General features: G+C 43.3%; 1 non-coding gene across 1 annotated transcript; it reads left to right on the plus strand.

Annotated features, from left to right (window-relative positions):
• Positions 1–19,827: 19,827 nt before the first annotated feature.
• Positions 19,828–19,931, plus strand: LOC112753186 (small nucleolar RNA R71). The gene has a single exon (XR_003177581.1). It is a non-coding gene; the product is annotated as a small nucleolar RNA R71 (small nucleolar RNA).
• Positions 19,932–21,328: the final 1,397 nt, after the last annotated feature.

A 21,328-nucleotide genomic window follows, 5' to 3' on the forward strand; every position in this document is an offset into this window, starting at 1 on the left:
GAGTAGGATTCAATGATTGAATGACTGTGACGAGCTTCAAACTCGCGAGTGCTGGGCGTTAGTGACAGACGCAAAAGGATAGTAAATCCTATTCCAGCATGATCGAGAACCGACAGATGAATAGCCGTGCCGTGACAGGGTGCGTGAGCATATTATTCACTGAGAGGATAAGATGAAGCCATTGGCAAGGGTGATGCCTCCAGACGATTAGCCGTGCCGTGACAGGGCATTGGATCATTTTCCCGAGAGATGACCGAAAGTAGCCATTGACAGTGGTGATGTATCACATAAAGCCAGCCATGGAAAGGAGTAAGACTGATTGGATGAAGGTAGCAGGAAAGCAGAGGTTCAGAGGAACGAAAAGCATCTCCATTCACTTATCTGAAATTCCTACCAATGATTTACATAAGTACCTCTATCCCTATTCTATTATTTATTATTTGAAAACACCATTATCACTTTATATCTGCCTGACTGAGATTTACAAGGTGACCATAGCTTGCTTCATACCAACAATCTCCGTGGGATTCGACCCTTACTCACGTAAGGTATTACTTAGACGACCCAGTGCACTTGCTGGTTAGTTGTATCGAAGTTGTGACAATTATGTATTGAGAACAGAGCACCAAGCTTTGGAGCCATTACCAGGGATTGTTCGAGCCTGGAGATCACAATTTCGTGCACCAATGGGTAAGATCAGAAATGGGGATTCATTGGGCTTAGGAGATGTTGCATTCTCCGGATCAAGTTCATTTTCACTTCTTCCTCAATCAATGCATTCATTGATCTCCTTGGCAATCTTAAGTAATCGAATTCCAATTCCTTGGTAATTCAATCTCTCAAATCTTGATCAATAGCCAATTTCTTGGTCAATTGCTCATGAGAAGAGATGAAGTATGGTCACTGATTATACCACATGCATTCCCAAATCAAGTGTTGGTAGGATTATAGTCACCATACCCAACCAAACCATATTTGGTCCAACATGAGAAAGCATTTCTAGCATGATCTCTTCATTCCTCTTCCAAGGTTCAGAAGAGATCCAAGTATGAATAGCTTCTTTTCCAAGATAACTACCCAATGGGATGAAAATTGAAAGCTTTCCAGTAAAATCAAGAGAAAAGATAGAAGAAGAGTAATGAAAATTAGTATTGTTCCATCAAATTACAACAGAGCTCCCTAACCCAATGAAAGGGGTTTAGTTGTTCATAGCTCTGGAAATGGAAAACAAAGATGGAGAATACATCATGAAAACTAGAACTAGAAGTGCAGAGAAAGTAAATTATACAGAGAGTAGTTCTCAATTTCCCCTCCCCCAAAAGCTGCTTCCTGATTCAAAACTACCCCTATATATACTACTCTTCTGATCTTCTAGTTGATTCTTCAAGTCTTGGATATGGGCCTTTGGATCTTGAGTTTGAAGCAGTTATCTTCTGCAGTGGGCTTAGCTTTACTTTCAAAGAGAAAGTGTGAAGTAGGAAGGGTCTTTAGCTCAGGACGTTAGTGGCATTAACGTTAAGTGAGAGTGTGGGTTCGAGAATGTTAGTGGCAATCACCTTTTTCACTAACGTTCCTCACCCAGGGATGATCCACGCTAACTTCAACGTTAGTGGCACCAACGTGGCCACTAACGTTGCCTCTTGGTCCTTCGCACACGTTATTGGGGCTCACCTTTTCCAATAACGTTGAGAGTCCTCCCTTCCCCTTACGTTAGAGTCCACGTTAGCTTAGTTAACGTGGCTCTTAATGTAGGCTTGCCAATCCTTCGAGAACGTTAGTGACACTTACCTTTGTCACTAACGTTCCAAGGTGCCCCTACTTCCCACGTTAGAGTCCATGTTAACTAAGTTAACGTGGCTTCTAACGTGGTAATGATAGCCATCTCCAACGTTAGTGACAAAGGTGAGTGTCACTAATGTTGGCTCATCATCCTATCCTCAACGTTAGCTTCCACGTTAACTAAGTTAATGTGGGAGTTAACGTGGCTCATAGTGGATCATTGTGGCTCATTCCAACGTTAGTGACAAAGGTAAGTGTCACTAACGTTGGCTCCACTTTCTTTCTTCCACGTTAGAGTTCACGTTAACTTAGTTAATGTGACTCTTAACGTGGGCTATGATGGCTTCGAGGATGTTATTGGCGATTACTTTTCTCATTAACGTTGCAAACTAGCTCCCATTTCATGTTGGTGGTCACGTTAGTTAGATTAACGTGGCTGCTAACGTGGCTCTTTCTTGCTTCCTTTGTCCTGAAATCAAGCAATAAAGTGCATCAAAGTTCTAATCCACATCATGAGACATGCATCATCCAATTTGTCATCTAATTCATGCAAAATTCTCATGAAATCATGTAAAGTGCACAATGTATGCTTAAATCAAGATGTAAGTGAATTTCTACCCAAAACTTGCTTATTTTCTAAGAAAATGCATGAAACTACCCTAAAACAGTAAAGAAAAGGTCAGTAAAACTGGCCAAAATGCCCTGGCATCACAACACCAAACTTAAAGCTTGCTTGTCCCTAAGCAACTACTGGAATAAGAGAATGATGAATGAAATGCCAAGAGGAATGAGTCATTATTGTGGAAGTCATGTCCTTGGTTTTATGGTGGTTTCATGCATAGCAACTTAGATTCATTCCTTCACTGGCTTTTAGACCTTTATCATGTCCTGAAATACTCACTTAATTGCACCCTATGAGACTCTTATTCATTGATCCTTTTATTGTTTTCAGGGCTTATTTGTGTTCTTAGGCTAAGTGCTCTGTGAGGGGGGCGACTCTTTAAGATAAGCTTTCAGCCAGCACTCCCGAACCAGTTGGTTCAAGGTGCTAGGTGTTAAGACACCCCTAAGGACTTACTCCCTCAAGTCTCTTTCCCCCATACATACACACCACAGGCACATGGTTTGTTTATTTTCTTTCTTGAGACCTTGGTGTCCAGCACCTCTTTGGGTTACTAAATGTTCTGTAGCAAGGTTGCTCTTGATAGTGGACTTTCAGCTGATAATCCCGGGTTAGTTAACCCAAGTTACCAAGTGATGAAGCACTGCTACGAACTTATTCATCCAAGCAGATCCTTGGTACAGAAGCACCACAGACACATCTCTCAAGTTTCAAACCCTTGGTGCCTAGCCTTATTCTTTATTAACTTTTCTTTCTTTTTCAACTCTTATTGTTTTTTTCCCCTTTTTTCTTATTAGGATCTTGTTATTTAGCTAGTCTCATGGGGTGTGTTTCAAGCATATGATTCAGGACAAATAGTTGTCTTCCCACCCTTGTTGGTGAACCAACTTAGCTTATGACCACATCACACACTAAGGAACTTACTCCACAATATGAACTCCACTCTGGTCTTTCATAACAATCATTCTCTTTTTATTTGATTCAAAAGGAGACAAGCATACAAGTAAGCAAGGTGAAAATCCAGCAGGTATCGTGGACAGCACACATATGACAAAAGCAATAGAGCAACATTAAACTCTAATCATCTAAACTAATGAGCAACTATAAATGAAGTTCCTTCGGACTTCCAATTTTTTTAGCATTTTAAGTATATGGAATTAAGTAACAACACAACCTTCGGGTGATGGTTTCCTGCTATCCCCTTGTTGTCCTTACCCATAGTTTTTGCTCCTTCACTTCCTTGGATGATGGTGCACTATTTCCTCAGAAGGTTCCTGCAAAGTTATTGGAAGTTGCTTGTTTCCAAAGTACTTGAGACATAGTTAGTGTTCATACCCTAGGTCGAGCTATCCGACCCGGGATGATCGGCGACACAGCGACCGACCTCTTCAGGTCAGACTACCCGACCTCTTTTAAAAGAGCTCGGCCAAATCGACAGGAAAGCCCAATAAAGGGCCCAAATAGAGGAACACGACCCAAATCCAAAGGCAATCCCAGCCTATAGAGATAAAGGCGGTTTCCTTGAAGATAAGCTGACTTCATCCAAAACAAGATAAGATAAGATAAGATAACTAACTTATCTTATCAGAAAGGTCAGCCCACACTATTATAAATACACTGGAGCACCCAGGTATAACTCATACTCTGATTCTACAATAAGCCTGTTTAATACCCATGCTAACTTAAGCATCGGAGTCTCTTGCAGGTACCCCCCACCTTCCGGTGGCCAAGGATCAGCAGTGCAACAAGTCCAACAAGTCGGACACAACAGCTCCGGCCGCCACCAGCCAGCCGGACACGTTATCTCCGACCAGTACCGAAGATCTCATCCGAGATCGACCTCCAGTTTCAGGTAACCCTCGGAACATTGGCGCCGTTACTGGGGAACCTGAAAGTTATCCCAAAACCATGGCGGACGGCCATGACAACGACCACGACTCGAATCTGGAAAATAGAACACCGCACAAAAATGCGGACACTACGCTAAAGGATACTCCGGAATCCAACGGGGACAAAAACTCACCAAATCCGGGAGCAATAGAAGCACTTCAAGATCGCTTAAAGCAACTTGAAAAAGATACCCAGCAACAACGGGAGATCAAAAAGGATTTGCAAAGAGAGGTACGGCGACGTCGAGAACTGGAAGAAAAACTGCAGCAATTAGAGGCCGACCTCAAATCAAAAGCTCGACGGACCACTCCTAAGGAAAATTCACGCAAAGAACAAGATCTGTTCACCAGAGAAATCATGAAGACCAAAATCCCAAAAGATTTCAAGCTCCCAGATATGGTTTTGTATGATGGCACCACAGATCCCAACCATCATCTCAGTAATTTCAGAAGAAGAATGTATCTTACCGATGCCTCAGATGCCATTTGCTGCAAAGCTTTTCCAACGACTCTCACGAAAATGGCGATCGGATGGTTCGACAACTTACCTCCGAAGTCCATCTCAAACTTCGATGACCTGGCCAAAAAGTTCCTGGCCAGATTCTCCATCTAGAAAGATAAGGCCAAGCACGCACCCAGCTTACTAGGGATCAAGCAAGGAGATCAGGAGAGCCTCCGCAACTACATGGAAAGATTCAACAAAACATGCATGGACATACAAAGTTTACCAACTGAGGCCGCCATTATTGGGCTCATCAAGGGCTTACGAGAGGGACCTTTCAGCCAATCTATATCAAAAAAGTATCCTAAAAGAGCGAGCAGAAAAATACATCAACATGGAAGAGAATACTCGGTTGGGAGAAACCTCAAAATTTGGGGCCCCCTACCGAGACAAAGACAAGGACTCTAAAAGGAAAGAAGATCGACAGGGGGAGAAAATCAAAAAATACCATAACTACACTCCTCTCAAGGCATCCCTGGTCGACGTGTACAAAGAAGTCTGCCACACTGAAAAAATCCCCCCAGCGCGACCACTCAAAGGCAAAAGGGGAGGAGGAAACCGGAAGGAATATTGTGAATACCATAGAGTCCGAGGGCACTCCACCAACGAGTGCTTTGACTTGAAAAATATCATAGAAAAATTGGTAAGAGAAGGAAAGTTAGATCGATTTCTGGCTACCCGAGATGATGACCAAAGAAAGAGACGAAGAGACGAAGATGATGGACGAGCTGAACGATCACCTCGAACACCAGAAAGACATGTCCACATGATACACGGCGGATTCGCAGGAGGTAGGATCTCCAAATCATCCCGAAAGAGATATCTCAAAGAAGTATGTCATGTCAAGGGAAAGGAGGAAGCACCCAACATCCTGGCAATAACATTCACTAAAGAGGACGCATCCGGCATCATCTCGGGACACGACGATTCCATGGTCATCACTATTATACTGGCAAATGCCAATCTACACCGCACATTAGTAGACCAAGGGAGTTCTGCCAATATCTTATTCAAAACAGCCTTCGGCAAACTCGGCTTAGACGAAAAGGAGCTTAGAGCATACCCGAACAATCTATTCGGACTAGGAGACACCCCGGTATAACCGCTGGGATACGTATCGCTACACACTACTTTTAGAAAAGGGAACCAATCCAGGACCCTCAAAATAGACTACATTGTGGTCGACGTAAGTTCAACCTACAATGCTCTAATAGGTCGGACAACACTCAATCAACTCGGCGCAATAGTCTCAACTCCACATCTATGCATGAAATTCCCAACTATAGAGGGGATAACCACGATAAAAGCAGATCAAAAGATGGCACGTCGCTGTTATAACGAGAGCTTAAACCTCAGGAGCAGAGGAGAAGAGTTTCATACAATTGAGCTTGGCGGAGCTCATCGACGAGAAGAACTCCGTCCGCACCCAGAAGGTGAGGTAGAGAAGGTTCAGATCGGAGACACCTCGGACAAAACAACTAATATCGGCACAGTCCTAAGAGGAGACTAAAAAGAATTACTGACACAATTCTTACGAGATAATGTCGACCTCTTCGCATGGAGAGCCGCATACATGCCGGGCATAGACCCCAAGCTAATGTGCCACAAGTTGGCGGCCTACCCAGGATCTCGGCTGGTGCAGCAGAAGCGAAGAAAACTCGGGCTAGAACGATCCCAAGCTGTGGAAGAACAAGTACAAGCACTACTGGAAGCCAGATTTATAAGAGAAGTCAAATACCCACTATGGCTAGCCAACGTCGTCTTGGTGAAAAAGTCGAATGGGAAGTGGCGAATGTGCACCGATTACACCGATCTCAACAAAGCTTGTCCAAAAGATCCATACCCACTCCCAAGTATTGACGCCCTGGTAGATGCTTCCTGTGGATATAAATATCTCTCGTTTATGGATGCATATTCAGGATACAACCAAATTCCCATGTATCTACCAGATCAAGAAAAGACCTCGTTCTTAACACCAAAGGCAAACTACTGCTACATCGTGATGCCTTTTGGTCTCAAGAACGCAGGAGCTACTTATCAAAGGCTAATGAATAAAGTCTTCTCAGATCACATTGGAAAAATCATGGAAGTTTATGTGGACGACATGTTAATAAAGACACAAAGCGAAGACACACTATTGTATGACCTGGCTCAAGTGTTTGACACTATAAGGAAGCATAACATGCGACTCAACCCCGCAAAATGCACCTTCGCAGTTGAAGCAGGCAAATTCTTAAGCTTCATGCTCACACAAAGGGGAATTGAAGCAAATCTAGACAAATGTCAAGCCATACTCAACATGAAGAGCCCAACCTACGTCAAAGAGGTACAGCAACTCAACAGGAGATTAGCCGCCCTATCCCAATTCTTAGCAGGAGCTGCGATAAGATCTCTCCCCTTCTATGCTACTTTAAGAAAGGGAAAACAGTTTGAATGGATGACAGAATGTGAGCAGGCCTTCCGAGACTTCAAGGAATTCTTAGGACGGCCACCTATCCTATCTCGACCACGAGAAGGAGAGCCGCTTATATTATACCTCGCAGTAGGGAACCGGGCAATAGCTTTAGCACTAGTCAGGGAAGACAAAAAAGGGCAACAACCCGTCTACTTCATTAGCAAGGCACTACAGGGATCTGAGCTGAACTACCAAGAAATAGAAAAATTTGCCTACACTCTTATCCTAACCTTTCGATGACTCCGCCCATACTTCCAGGCTCACACCATTAAGGTTCGAACTAACCAGCCCATAAAAGGAATATTGCAGAAAACGGATTTAGCAGGCAGAATTCTACAATGGGCAGTCGAGCTGTCAGAGTTCGACCTCCAATACGAGCCTCGGACGGCCATCAAATCACAGTATCTGGCCGACTTCGTTGCAAAATTCACAGACACCCTGGAAACCCCCACGGAATGGAATCTCTACGTGGACGGTTCTTCGAATAAAACTAGAAGTGGCGCAGGCGTGATAATAGAAAGCAACCAAGGAACCCAAGTCGAGCTCTCCCTCAAATTCAGATTCCCGGCCTCGAACAACCAGGCAGAATATGAAGCCTTGTTAGCTGGTTTGAAGCTGGCTAAAGAGGTTGGAGCTCAAAAACTTAACATTTACAGTGATTCACAAGTATTTACATCACAAATAATAGGGAGCTACCAAGCCAAAGATCCCACCATGAAAAAATATTTGGACAGAACCAAGGAACAGCCCGGACAAATCGGGGAATATAAGATCCGCCACATACCCCGCGAACAAAATGCCCGAGCTGATGCACTTTCGAAACTAGCCAGCACCAAACCAGGGGGCAACAATAGAAGCCTCATCCAGGAAATGTTGCAGAACCCGTCAATCTTGGAAGAGGAAAAAGTCCTGACGATAACAAGTCAGGACCAAGGATGGACGACCCCCATAATCGACTACCTCAAAACAGGAACACTCCCCGCAGAAGAAAAGGAGGCAAAGAAATTAAAAAGGGAGGCACAGTACTACACCATCATAAACAACATCCTGTACAAAAGAGTAATCTCAATACCTTTACTAAAATGCGTACCAACCTCCAACACAAAGGAAGTGCTAGAAGAAATACACGGCGGCATTTGTGGCAATCATCTCGGAGCATGAGCTCTAGCCAAAAAAGTACTCCGGGCGGGATTTTATTGGCCAACTCTACAAAAAGAAGCTATAGAATTTGTAAAGGCATGTCCACCATGTCAGAAACATGCCAACTTTCACATCGCCCCGCCAGAAGAGCTCATCAGCTTGACTTCGCCTTGGCCGTTTGCAAAATGGGGACTCGATCTTCTCGGCCCCTTCCCACAGGGATCAGGACAAGTTAAGTTTCTCATAGTAGGAGTAGATTACTTTACAAAGTGGATCGAGGCAGAGCCCCTAGCCAATGCCACCGCTCAAAGAAGCCAGAAATTCTTATACAGAAACATTGTCACGAGGTTCGGAGTTCCATATTCAATAACCACAGACAATGGCACCCAATTCACAGATGCAGGCTTCAAAAAACTAGTGGCCGACTTGAATATAAAGCACTAGTACACCTCCGTTGAACATCCGCAAGCCAACGGACAGGCCGAAGCTGCTAACAAAGTCATATTGGCCGGGCTAAAACGGAGACTACAAAATGCAAAGGGAGCCTGGGCAGAAGAGTTTCCATAGGTCCTATGGGCATATCGAACGACGCCACATTCCACCACGAAGGAATCTCCCTTCCGATTACCATACGGAATAGAGGCGATGATTCCAGTAGAGATTGAGGAAGGGTCGCCTAGAGTAATTCACTACAATGAGCAAGCAAACTCCCAACTCCAGAGAGAAGAGCTCGACTTGTTACCCAAAATCCTGGAAAGAGCTCGGATCAGGGAAGAAGCTCTAAAACGCCGAATGACTTCCAGATATAATAAAAAGGTAGTACCGAAAAGTTTTACAGAGAATTATCTCATCCTAATCCGAAATGATATCAGAACAACTCGACCAAGAGAAGGAAAGCTGGCAGCAAACTGGAAAGGACCCTACCGAGTTGTAGAAGTACTTGGAAAGGGCTACTACAGACTGTCTGAACTCGATGGGCGAGAGCTTCCCAGGTCATGGAACGCCTGCAACCTAAGAAGGTACTACAATTAGAAGAGATAAAAGATCTCATCATTAGATGCACTCTTTTTCCTGAAAAGGTTTTTTAATGAGGCACCAAGTTGAGACTCAGACAATCCCATATGTATATATTCGCACATTTCCTTTAAATAAAATACATTTTAGATATTCTACAAAGATTTTAAGACGCATTAATCTGAAGAATTCATCGTCCGATTATAAAGCGACAGATCGGCAGAATGTGAAAAACAATTTCACTGCACGATCACGATAAAGACAACCGTCCGATAAAGGTGAAAAAGCGATTCACCCAAAGGACGATCTAGAGATGACAACCACTTTCTACAAATCGGCACAGATGAACATAGAATAATGTAAGAAGTTATCGAAAGTGATCTAAAAAAAGAACCTAACGAGTAAACCCTGGCCGACGTTAAGAAGTCGAACCAAGTCAAACCAAGTTATAAGTAAACCCTGGAAAGAGGTCTGGCCAACCCTATTAAAGAGGATTACTTTAACTTAGAAGGGCCCGACGTAACAAAGTCAGCCCGAACTAAAAAAGTTATACAAGTAGTCCCTGAAAGAGACCTGACAAAGGTCCAAGAAAGAGGACTACAAAAATAACTTAAAGGAGACCGATATAACGAAGTCGGACTCTTACTACTAAAAAAGTTATACAAGTAGTCCCTGAAAGAGACCTGACAAAGGTCCAAGAAAGAGGACTACAAAAATAACTTAAAGGAGACCGATATAACGAAGTCGGACTCTTACTACTAAAAAAGTTATACAAGTAGTCCCTGAAAGAGACCTGACAAAGGTCCAAGAAAGAGGACTACAAAAATAACTTAAAGGACACCGATATAACGATGTCGAACTCTTACTACTAAAAAAGTTATACAAGTAGTCCCTGAAAGAGACCTGACAAAGGTCCAAGAAAGAGGACTGCAAAAATAACTTAAAGGAGACCGATATAACGAAGTCGGACTCTTACTACTAAAAAAGTTATACAAGTAGTCCCTGAAAGAGACCTGACAAAGGTCCAAGAAAGAGGACTACAAAAATAACTTAAAGGAGACCGATATAACGATGTCGAACTCTTACTACTAAAAAAGTTATACAAGTAGTCCCTGAAAGAGACCTGACAAAAGTCCAAGAAAGAGGACTGCAAAAATAACTTAAAGGAGACCGATATAACGAAGTCGGACTCTTACTACTAAAAAAGTTATACAAGTAGTCCCTGAAAGAGACCTGACAAAGGTCCAAGAAAGAGGACTACAAAAATAACTTAAAGGAGACCGATATAACGAAGTCGGACTCTTACTACTAAAAAAGTTATAAAAGTAATCCCTGAAAGAGATCTGACAAAGATCCAAGAAAGAGGATTATAAAAATAACTTAAAGGAGACCGATATAATAAAGTCGGACTCCTACTACAATAAAGATCCCTGAAAGAGATCTGACAAAGATCCAAAAAAGAGGATTATAAAAACTACTTACTTAAAGAAATCGGTTATGGATCGTCAGAAATACAAGCAAGAACGAACCAAAAATCAAAGTTAGACCTACAACCACAAAGGATTCAAGCTACAAAGTATAAAGCAAACCAAAAAAGGTTAAGCCGCAAGGTTCCAATATTCACAGAAAAAGAGATACCAAGTCAAGCACAAAAAGCCTGATATCATTCACAAGGTTATAAAAGCCTCGGAGGCCACTAAAACCTACCTTAAAAAAGCTAAAGCGAGCTACCCTTTGTTTTTTATAAAAAACAAAAGTTGCTAAGGAAGCAACGGAAAAGTATCAGCAGTTAACGAAACATAAAGAGTTAAAAAAGCCCACAAGCCGGGCCAACTACATATCCAGAATAAAGAAAAAGCTAAGGGTCAGAAGACTTTTTAGCAGCATCAGCTCGAGGAGACGGAGGGCGAGTCTGGAGAGGAACGGCATCTATAGTACCGTCATCCCGGTTCAAGATCTGGCAGTCGGGATCAGAAGCGGGAGGACCAACCTCGGCAGTGACAGCAGAAGTCGACACCTTGGTAGAGGCTACAGGGGGAGGATCGACATCATCCTCATCCTCGTCATCAGGGACAACCTTGCCATCCCTGACAACGTTCTCCAAGCTAAAGAGGGTCAGGTCGGCCTCGGGAGCAATAACCCGAACTTGTTCCTTCAGGTTCTCATAGGCAGCAGTAACACTGCCAACAAGATGAACTTGGAGTTCGGAATAATTAGCCCAGGCATTCTCCAACTCTTCTCTCAGACGCAACACCTCCCGGAAAGACGTCAGATAACTGTCCTTATGACGCATAGCCGTGTCCTCGGCCAGTCTCAGAGAACCAGCCAGAGAAGTGGAACTAGCCTTTTCATTCTCCAAGTCTTTCTCTAACTTGGCCACCCTTACTTCAAGCTCCTCCTTCGAGCCCTTCATCCGATCAAACTCCTGTTTGGCCTCCTCCATAAAAGCTTTAGTGGCATGGAGAGGAAGACTTTGAGCAGTTCGATATAGGGCCGCCCCCATGTGTGCCAACTTGATACCACTCCGGGTGATATAATCAAAATGATGAAGAAGCGACACGTCGTCCATAGAAAGAGCACCATAAGGGCCGATTTGTTGATCTACAAACTCAACCGCATCAAAGTCAGGAGCATCAAGGTTGAAAGGCTCAATTGTTTTTTGCTTTTTACTAGGAGGGGCACCGGAAGCTGCAACAGAAGATTGTGGAGGATCGACCAGACGGACCCGAGGAGTAGGAATTGCTTTCCTCAGCCCGGGAAAACTCGATATAGGAGGTTTAACTGGAGGCTGAGAAGAGCCCTCTCCGGCCGCCTTAGCCGAGATGTTTAAAGCAGCGGTCGCCTTCTTCGCCTTCTTATAGGCCCTCATAAAATCATTATTCTTCGACATCTCTGAAAAACACAAAAAACAAAAGACAAGTTACAACACAGGAGAAGCAAAGCTCGGGAGCAAGTATAAAAACAAATCAGACAGTACCCAAAGCAGCCCGAACCAAAGATGGATCACTTAAAAATCTCTTCGTGTTCAGATGGGGAGGCTTCCCCCACAAATCTTCAAGAACAACTACAAAGGCCCGCTCAACCTCACTAAGCATTTCCCATGTGTAACGTGGTACTCTTACATTCTTTTGCCACTCCAGAGGAAAAGCAGGCTCATCATTTTCATCAAGAAAAATGGTGCAAACCCCCTCAATGCCACGGACTGGGAAGAAATAGTTCTTAAAATCTTTAAACGACTCATCGTACTTGGCAAAAACTTTATGCCCCTGGGCCGACCTGAAAGAAACCCAGGAAGCTTTCTTTTTGGAGGAACCTCCAGGTTTGGCCGAGACAAAAAGATAAAGGAAAAGAGTTTCAGAAGGTGTTATGTCCAACTCCTGACAAAGAAGTTGAAATATTTTGATAAAACTCCAGGAGTTTGGATGAAGCTGGGATGGAGCAATATTGCAAGACCACAACAAGTCAGTTTCAAAAGCAGTAAAAGGGAAAGTAACGTTTAATTTAGCTGAAGAAGTATTCATAAGCATAGAAAGAGGGACGCTCCCCCTCGACGGAAGTCGGAAAATAAACTCTCTCATCAGAATCAGGAGCAACAAGTTCATAATCCCCCTCGCGGGCACTGTTATCACAAATCCTATGGCGCTTCCTCAGCTCTGTGCAAAATTCAGCATCCACAATAGAAACACACAACAAAACAAGGGAGTCCATCCAATCGAACATCCCCTCGGGAACTCTGGAAGACATCTCTATAATGTTATTGCGAGAGGACATGAGGCCAACTAATCCTACAAGTAAGAAAAGAAGATGGGATTACTAAAAACATCTCGGACAAGGGAGAAAACAACTCAATACGATGTAGGCGAACACACAGAAAAGGAAAACCCCAAGACTCAAACCAAAATCTTGGGGCATCCTTTGGAGGCAGTAACAAAGCAAGGTTTCCAGGAAAATCTACAGCTCCCACCCCAGCATTTTTGAAACAAGAAAAAGACTTTAAACAGCAAGTAGTGTCAAAAGAAAAAGTCATCACAATCTATCAGCAAAAGCATTCCCAAAATCAAGTACACCAAGAAGAAACCATCAAAGGTGCGAACTTTTCAGAATCAGGCAAATCAACCGTCAAATAAAGCAAGAAACAGATACGGGTTTTTTCTAGATAAACGGCATCAGAACGGAAACAACAAAGAACATGCAAAACCCTAAAAGCATTAAGCAAAGGCAAAAAAGGACCATGCAGAAAATGAAGAAACTCCCAGAACGCACAACAATAGGGCATAACAAAACAAAAGATCCAAACTTTCTCTAAAGAAAGGGTCAAAATCAAAGCAAAACAAGGAGAATATATGAAACGGGACTAACCTGGAGACGATGAGAAACTTCGAGAAGAAAGACGGAAGTGCAGAAATAAAAGCTGCCCAAGAAAGTCACCAAGCAACGCCGCAACGCAAGGAAGCAGAAGAACAAAATAGCGAAGAGAGCAGAGAAAGAAGTTACGAAAAGGGCGAAGGAGAGAAACCGTTTTTGGGGTTTTCAAAATCAAAATGAAAGAGCCAAAGGGAAACGGGGCAATTAATGACAAAATTAATGAAAGCATTAAACCCTTGCACGTTCCCAAAGCGCCGATATAAAAGCACGCGCTTTTAGAGGAAACGGTCTACATTCAAAAGCTGTTTCAAAGGAATCGACAAAAAATGCTTGAGTTCGGCCCCACTAGACCGAAGTCAAAGAACTCAACCTCAAAAGAAGACCAAGCTCAAGCAGGGACACTATTCATACCCTGGGTCGAGCTATCCGACCCGGGATGATCGACGACACAGCGACCGACCTCTTCAGGTCAGACTACCCGACCTCTTCTAAAAGAGCTCGGCCAAATCGACAGGAAAGCCCAATAAAGGGCCCAAATAGAGGAACACGACCCAAATCCAAAGGCAATCCCAGCCTATAGAGATAAAGGAGGTTTCCTTGAAGATAAGCTGACTTCATCCAAAACAAGATAAGATAAGATAAGATAACTAACTTATCTTATCAGAAAGGTCAGCCCACACTATTATAAATACACTGGAGCACCCAGGTATAACTCATACTCTGATTCTACAATAAACATGTTTAATACCCATGCTAACTTAAGCATCGGAGTCTCTTGCAGGTACCCCCCACCCTCCGGTGGCCAAGGATCAGCAGTGCAGAAAGTCCAACAAGTCGGACACAACAGCTCCGGCCGCCACCAGCCAGCCGGACACGTCATCTCCGACCAGTACCGAAGATCTCATCCGAGATCGGCCTCCAGTTTCAGGTAACCCTCGTAACAGTTAGCTTGCATGTATGCTTGCGAATTTTTGAACACCAAACTTAGTTCTTTTGCCTAGTACAATAGATTGCATACTTGCAGAGAGCCTCATATGTTGTTATTAACAAAATAACCATTAACTTCAGACTAAACTACTGTTAAGTGGTTCCCCTGATTGGTTGGAGCTAGCAATCTGTCATTGGAGTGTAGTGTGATTATAACGAATATCTTTGGTGGAACACCAAACTTAAAACTGCACTTTCACTCTTGGATTTGTTTTGGTGTGGAACAACAAACTTAGCTCCTCGTAATACAGGGGAAACAACTTGTGATTTTTATTGAAATGACGATGAAAAAGAAACTACCTTAGGTTGGGTTGCCTCTCAACAAAGCACTCTTTTAGCGTCGCTAGATCGACGATTCCTCCATTACTTGAGATGATACTTCACTTTGGGGTTTTCCCCCATGTTGCCCATATAGTGTTTGAGCCTTTGTCTGTTCACAATGAAAGTCCTCTCCGAACTTTAATCCATGATTTCTATGTGCCCATATGGCGAGACTTTTGTAACAAGAAAGGGTCCTGACCACCTTGATTTGAGTTTGCCAGGGAACAGTGTCAATTTGGAGTTGTAGAGGAGTACTTGCTGTCCCTTTTCGAAACTCCTTGGTGCCAGATGCAGGTCATGTCTTCTCTTCACCTTTTCTTTATAAATCTTGGCATTTTCATAGGCTTGAGATCTAAATTCCTCCATCTCTTGCAGCTGCAAGATCCTCTTTGCACCAGCAGCGATGCTGTCAAAATTTAATAACTTGAGAGCCCAGAGAGCTTTATGTTCAAGCTCCAGTGGTAGATGACAAGCTTTCCTATACACCAGTTGGTATGGGGACATCCCTAGTGGCATTTTGAATGCTGTTCTATATGCCCAAAGAGCATCATCCAGCTTCTTCGACCATTCCTTTCTTGATGTACCCACAGTCTTTTCCAAAATCCTTTTTAGCTCTCTGTTAGATATCTCAGTTTGCCCACTTGTTTGGGGATGGTAAGGTGTGGCAACCTTGTGTTTCACCCTGTATCGTAGGAGAAGAGCTTCTAGTGGTCTGTTACAAAAATGGCTCCCTCCATCACTGATGAGTGCTCGTGGGATTCCAAATCGGCTAAAAATATTCTTCCTGAGGAAGTTCATGACCACCTTGTTATCATTTGTTGGGGTTGCAATAGCCTCCACCCACTTGGAAACGTAGTCCACTGCCACCAAAATGTACTTCTTTGAATATGAGGTTGGAAATGGTCCCATGAAATCGATTCCCCATACATCAAACAGTTCCAGTTCTAAGATGAAATTTTGTGGCATCTCATTTCTTTTGGGCAAGTTCCCAAATCTTTGGCACTCATTGCAGCTCTTTACTAGTTCTTTAGCATCCTTGAAAAGGGTGGGCCAAAATAATCCGCTTTGTAACACCTTTGCTGCAGTTCTGTCCCCTCCAAAATGGCCTCCATAGCATGAGCCGTGGCAATTCCACAGGACTTCCCGTCCCTCTTCTTCTGAAACACATCTTCTCAGGATTCCATCTGAACATTTCTTGAAGAGATATGGCTTATCTTAGACAAAATATTTTGCATCATTTATGAGCTTCCTTTTTTGATGTTTATTGATCTCTGGAGGTAAGGCCCCAGTTGCCTTGAAGTTGGCAATGTCTGCGAACCATGGTGCTTTGTGAACTGTCATCAACTGCTCATCAGGGAAGAGCTCATTTACACTAGTATCATGTGTTCTACCTTCATCATGAGGGATTCTGGATAGGTGATCCGCTACTTTGTTCTCTACTCCCTTCTTGTCTCTTATTTCAATATTGAATTTCTGTAACAATAAAATCCATCTTATTAGTCTTGGTTTTGATTCTTGCTTGGCAAACAAATATTTAAGTGCTGTGTGATCTGTGAAAACAATCACTTTAGCACCAATGAGTTATGATCTAAACTTGTCAAATGCAAAAACTATTGCTAGTAACTCCTTTTCAGTAGTGGTATAATTTCTTTGAGTTTCATTGAGGACTTTGCTAGCATAGTATATCACATGGACTAAGTTATCTCTCCTCTGCCCTAACACGGCCCCAACTGCAAAGTCAGATGCATCACACATCAATTCAAAGGGTAAGTTCCAATCAAGTGGGGAAATAATAGGGGTAGAGGACAATCTTTTTTTCAAATTCTCGAATGCTTGCATGCATGTTTCATCGAAGATAAATGGTGTATCAGATACAAGGAGATTGCTCAAGGGCTTGGCTATCTTTGAAAAATCTTTAATAAATCTTCTGTAAAAGCCAGCATGCCCTAAAAAGCTTCTAATTGCCTTGACATCACTAGGTGGAGGAAGTTTTTCAATAAGTTCCACTTTAGCTCTGTCCACCTCAATGCCTTGGTTAGAAACCTTATGGCCAAGGACTATTCCTCCTGTCACCATAAAGTGACATTTCTCCCAGTTCAAGACCAGATTGGTCTCTTGGCACCTTTTCAATACCAAGGCTAGATGATTCAGGCAGTTAGGAAAAGAATCTCCGAATACCGAGACATCATCCATAAAAACTTCAATGAATTTCTCTATCATATCTGAGAAGATAGAAAGCATGCAACGTTGGAAAGTCGTAGGTGCATTACATAGCCCAAATGGCATGCACCTGTAAGCAAACACTCCATATGGGCAAGTAAATGAGGTTTTCTCTTGGTCTCTAGGATCAACCACTATTTGGTTATATCCTGAATAACCGTCGAGAAAACAATAGTATGAGTGTCCTGCGAGTCTTTCCAACATCTGATCCATGAATGGAAGGGGGAAATGTTCTTTTCATGTAGCTTCATATAATTTTCTGTAGTCTATGCACATTTGCCATCCTGTGACTGTCCTAGTGGGGATTAGTTCGTTCCTCTCATTGGGAACTACAGTGATTCCTCCCTTTTTCGGAACAACATGCACGGGGCTGACCTAGGGGCTGTCTAAGATCGGGTAGATTACCCCTCCCTGCCACAACTTCATAACTTCCTTATGTACCACTTCCTTCATGATTGGGTTCAGCCTCCTTTGGGATTGAATGGATGGTTTGGCATCATCTTCCAACAGTATTTTATGCATGCATATGGCCGAACTGATCCCTTTTAGGTCAGCGAGGGTCCATCCAATGGCATCTTTATGCCTTCGCAACACTTGGAGTAGTAAATTCTCTTGATTTTAGCTGAGGGATGAGTTTATGATCACTGGGTAGCTTTCATTCTCGCCTAAGTATGCATATTTGAGAGTGGGTGGCAGTGCTTTGAGTTCAAGTTTGGGTGCTTCTAACTTTTCATTCTCTTCCTTTGGTGCACCTTGTATATGAATCTCTGCTGTTGCAACCTCTTCACTAGACGTTGACTCCTCCTCTGTTAACCTTTCAGGTTCTTCTTCGTCAAAGCTCTCCTGCACTGCATCTTCCAGTGAGTCCAACCTCATACATTCTCCCAATTGTTCTGGTGGGTAACTCATGGCCTTGAACACATTGAATGTCATCTTTTCATTGTGTAATCTTAAGTTGAGGTCACCTTTTTGGACATCAATGACAGTTCCAGCAGTAGCTAAGAATGGTCTTCCCAAGATGATAGAGGCCTTGGCTTCCTCCTGCATGTCCAACACCACAAAGTCTGCTGGGAAGATGAAATCCCCCACCTTCACCAGCAAATCTTCCACTACACCATGAGGGAACTTGAACGATCGGTTTGCCAGTTGTAGGGCCATTTTTGTTGGCTTAGCCTCCTCGATCTTCATTTTCCTCATCATAGCTACTGACATCAAATTTATGCTGGCTCCTAAGTCACATAGAGCTTTCTCTACTGTGATCTCCCCTATAATACAAGGGATCTGGAAGCTCCCAGGATCCTTCAATTTCTGAGGTAGTTTATGCTGAATGATAGCACTACATTCTTCGGTTAGTATCACAGTCTCGTTGCTCTTTCAACTTCTCTTCTTAGTCATCAATTCCTTCAAGAACTTGGCATAGAGCGACATTTGCTCTATTGCTTCAGCAAAGGGTATGTTAATCTATAATTTCTTGAAGATTTCTAAAAATCTGGAGAACTGGCTGTCATCCCCCTTCTTCTTCAGTTGTTGAGGATATGGTACTTTCGGAGCATATGGCTTCAGCTCTCCTTCCTTTTGACGTGAGTTGGAGGTGGGGATTTGAACTTCATCTTGTTCCTCTTTCTTTCCAACTAAATCTTTCTCTTGGGGTAGCTTGGGAATCACCTTCAATTCTTTTCCACTTCTGAGGGTTATAGCCTAACACTCCTCCCTTTGGTTTGAGTCTGTATCGCTACGAGGGTTGTGGCTGGAAATTCTCTTGAATAGGTAGTCAATTTGTGTCTCAAGTTTTTTGATGGCAGCATCTTGATTCTGCATATTGGACTGCACTTCTTCTCGAAATGCCTTACTGTCTTGAATCTCTTTGCATATGCCTTCAAACAGAGTCTCAATTTTGGAGAGTCTTTCTTCAGATGATGGTGAGTTGAGAGTGGATGGGTGAGTTGGGTCATTTTGGTTTTGGTATGGATGTGGAGAGGTGTTGTTAGGGTGGTGTTGATATGATCTCTGCGTGGAGTGTTGGTGGGCTGCATGGTTGTTGGGGTTGTGACGTCTCTAATCTTGGCTTTGATCTTGTTGATTTCCCCACCCAAAGTTTGGGTGATTCCTCTAACCAGGGTTGTACGTTTTGGAGTAAGGATCATGGGTTTGCCTGGGTGAGTTTCCAATGTAGTTGGCTTGTTCTTGCTCCTCCTCTGCCTCAGCATTCACTCCCTCTTGGGTTGCTGATGAGGTGGTGATTGCTGCCACTTGGTTCCTCTCCATCTTCTTGGTGAGGTCAGCCAGCTGCTTGGTAATAAGCTTGTTTTGGGCCAGTAGTGCATCCATATTGTTTAGTTCCATCACTCTTCTAGTGTTGCCTCTTTCAGAAGCATAGAAATAGTCATTCTCTGTTACAGTTTTAATGACATCTATGGCCTCCTCAATGGTCTTCTTCTTGTTCAGAGATCCCCCGGATGAATGGTCTACTGCTTTCTTTGATTCATAAGAGAGGCCTTCATAGAAAATGTGTAGCTGCACCCATTCATTGAACATGTCTGGTGGGCACCTTCTTGTCAGGTCCTTGAACCTCTCCCATGCTTCATATAGAGTCTCACCATCTTGCTGCCTGAATGTTTGTACCTCAGCTCTCAGCCTGTTGATCCGTTAAGGAGGATAGAATCTTGCCAAGAATTTGTTCATCACATCTTCCCAGGTTGCTAAACTCTCCTTTGGAAAGGATTCCAGCCTTTTAGATGCCTTGTCCTTAAGTGAGAAAAGAAACAGAAGTAGTCTATAGGTGTCAGGATGAACACCATTGGACTTCACAGTATCGCATATCCTCAGGAAGCTGGTTAGATGTTGATTGGGGTCTTCTTGGACGCCTCCTCCGAATGAACAGTTGTTCTGAACAAGGGTGATGAGCTGTGGCTTTAGTTCAAAGTTGTTGGCATGTATGGTTGGCCTTTGGATGCTACTCCCACAGTTTCCTGGGTTTGGGTTGATGTAAGAGCCTAGAACTCTTCTCTCTTGCCCAGCATGATTTTCTAGACCTTCTCTGCCATGGTTGTGAGCCTCTTCTTCATGATGGTTGATGACAAGTCATCATATCCCAGTTTTACTAGCCTTTTCCTTTGTTTTTATTTGGTTTTATGCACTTTCTTGCATCCTAAGAAAGCAATTTGGAATGAAAATGCATAACTTCTTTGAATCAAACAACCACCATATAATTGATGCTAAATCATGAGGTTTAGGCCAAATTTAATTGCAGTTTTATGATTTGTAAACCTTGTGAATTTGGTGATACTTTGATTGGTTGTTTTGATTAATTGTAGGTGAAGAAAAGAAAAAAAAAGAAAAGTGTGGCCTAAGAAGCGTGGTTCAAGGAATAGAAAGTGTGGCCAAGAAAGGAGGAAGTGTGGTGCAACAAACCACAAAGCTCTCCCCAAAGAACACCAAGCACCAAGTGAGCACTACACTTACTCCCTGGGAATCAAGACACAAAGCTCAGCTCACAAAGTGAGCATTATCGAGAGCGCTAGAGGAGAAATTCAAGAAAAATGATTTCCAAATGCATGCTCCAAGACTTGAACCCATGACCAAGGGGAAAGGGTGGAGGCGCTACTCACATGGAAAATAAGCCAAAATTGGCCAAATGCACTCCCCAGGGTTCGAACCCCACACCTTGAGGAAGCAAGGAAGCAAGGCAACCAAGAAAAGGGGTAGCGCATGCTTCCCATGGGTTTCGAACCAAGGACCCTTCCTTGGATACACCAAAGCTCAGCTCACAAAGTGAGCTAAGCGCTACCCCTTGGAGCAATGAGGCACGCATGACATGGACAAGGGATGGGGAGCGCGCAACAAGACACGGTCCCTGGGCAGCACACAACGCACACACATTAGCACTAGCGCTCAGCTCACAAAGTGAGCTGAGCTCTCCCCTGATGCACCCAGCAACAAGCACGCTACCATTCCTCACACTAAGTGTCAAAGCTCAGCTCACTTTATGAGCTGAGCACTCCCCTGGGAGATGCATTTGGGCTGAAATTGAGATT

The sequence above is a fragment of the Arachis hypogaea genome, chromosome 15 (genome assembly GCF_003086295.3).
Source record: "Arachis hypogaea cultivar Tifrunner chromosome 15, arahy.Tifrunner.gnm2.J5K5, whole genome shotgun sequence".
In the NCBI taxonomy this organism is placed as follows: domain Eukaryota; kingdom Viridiplantae; phylum Streptophyta; class Magnoliopsida; order Fabales; family Fabaceae; genus Arachis; species Arachis hypogaea.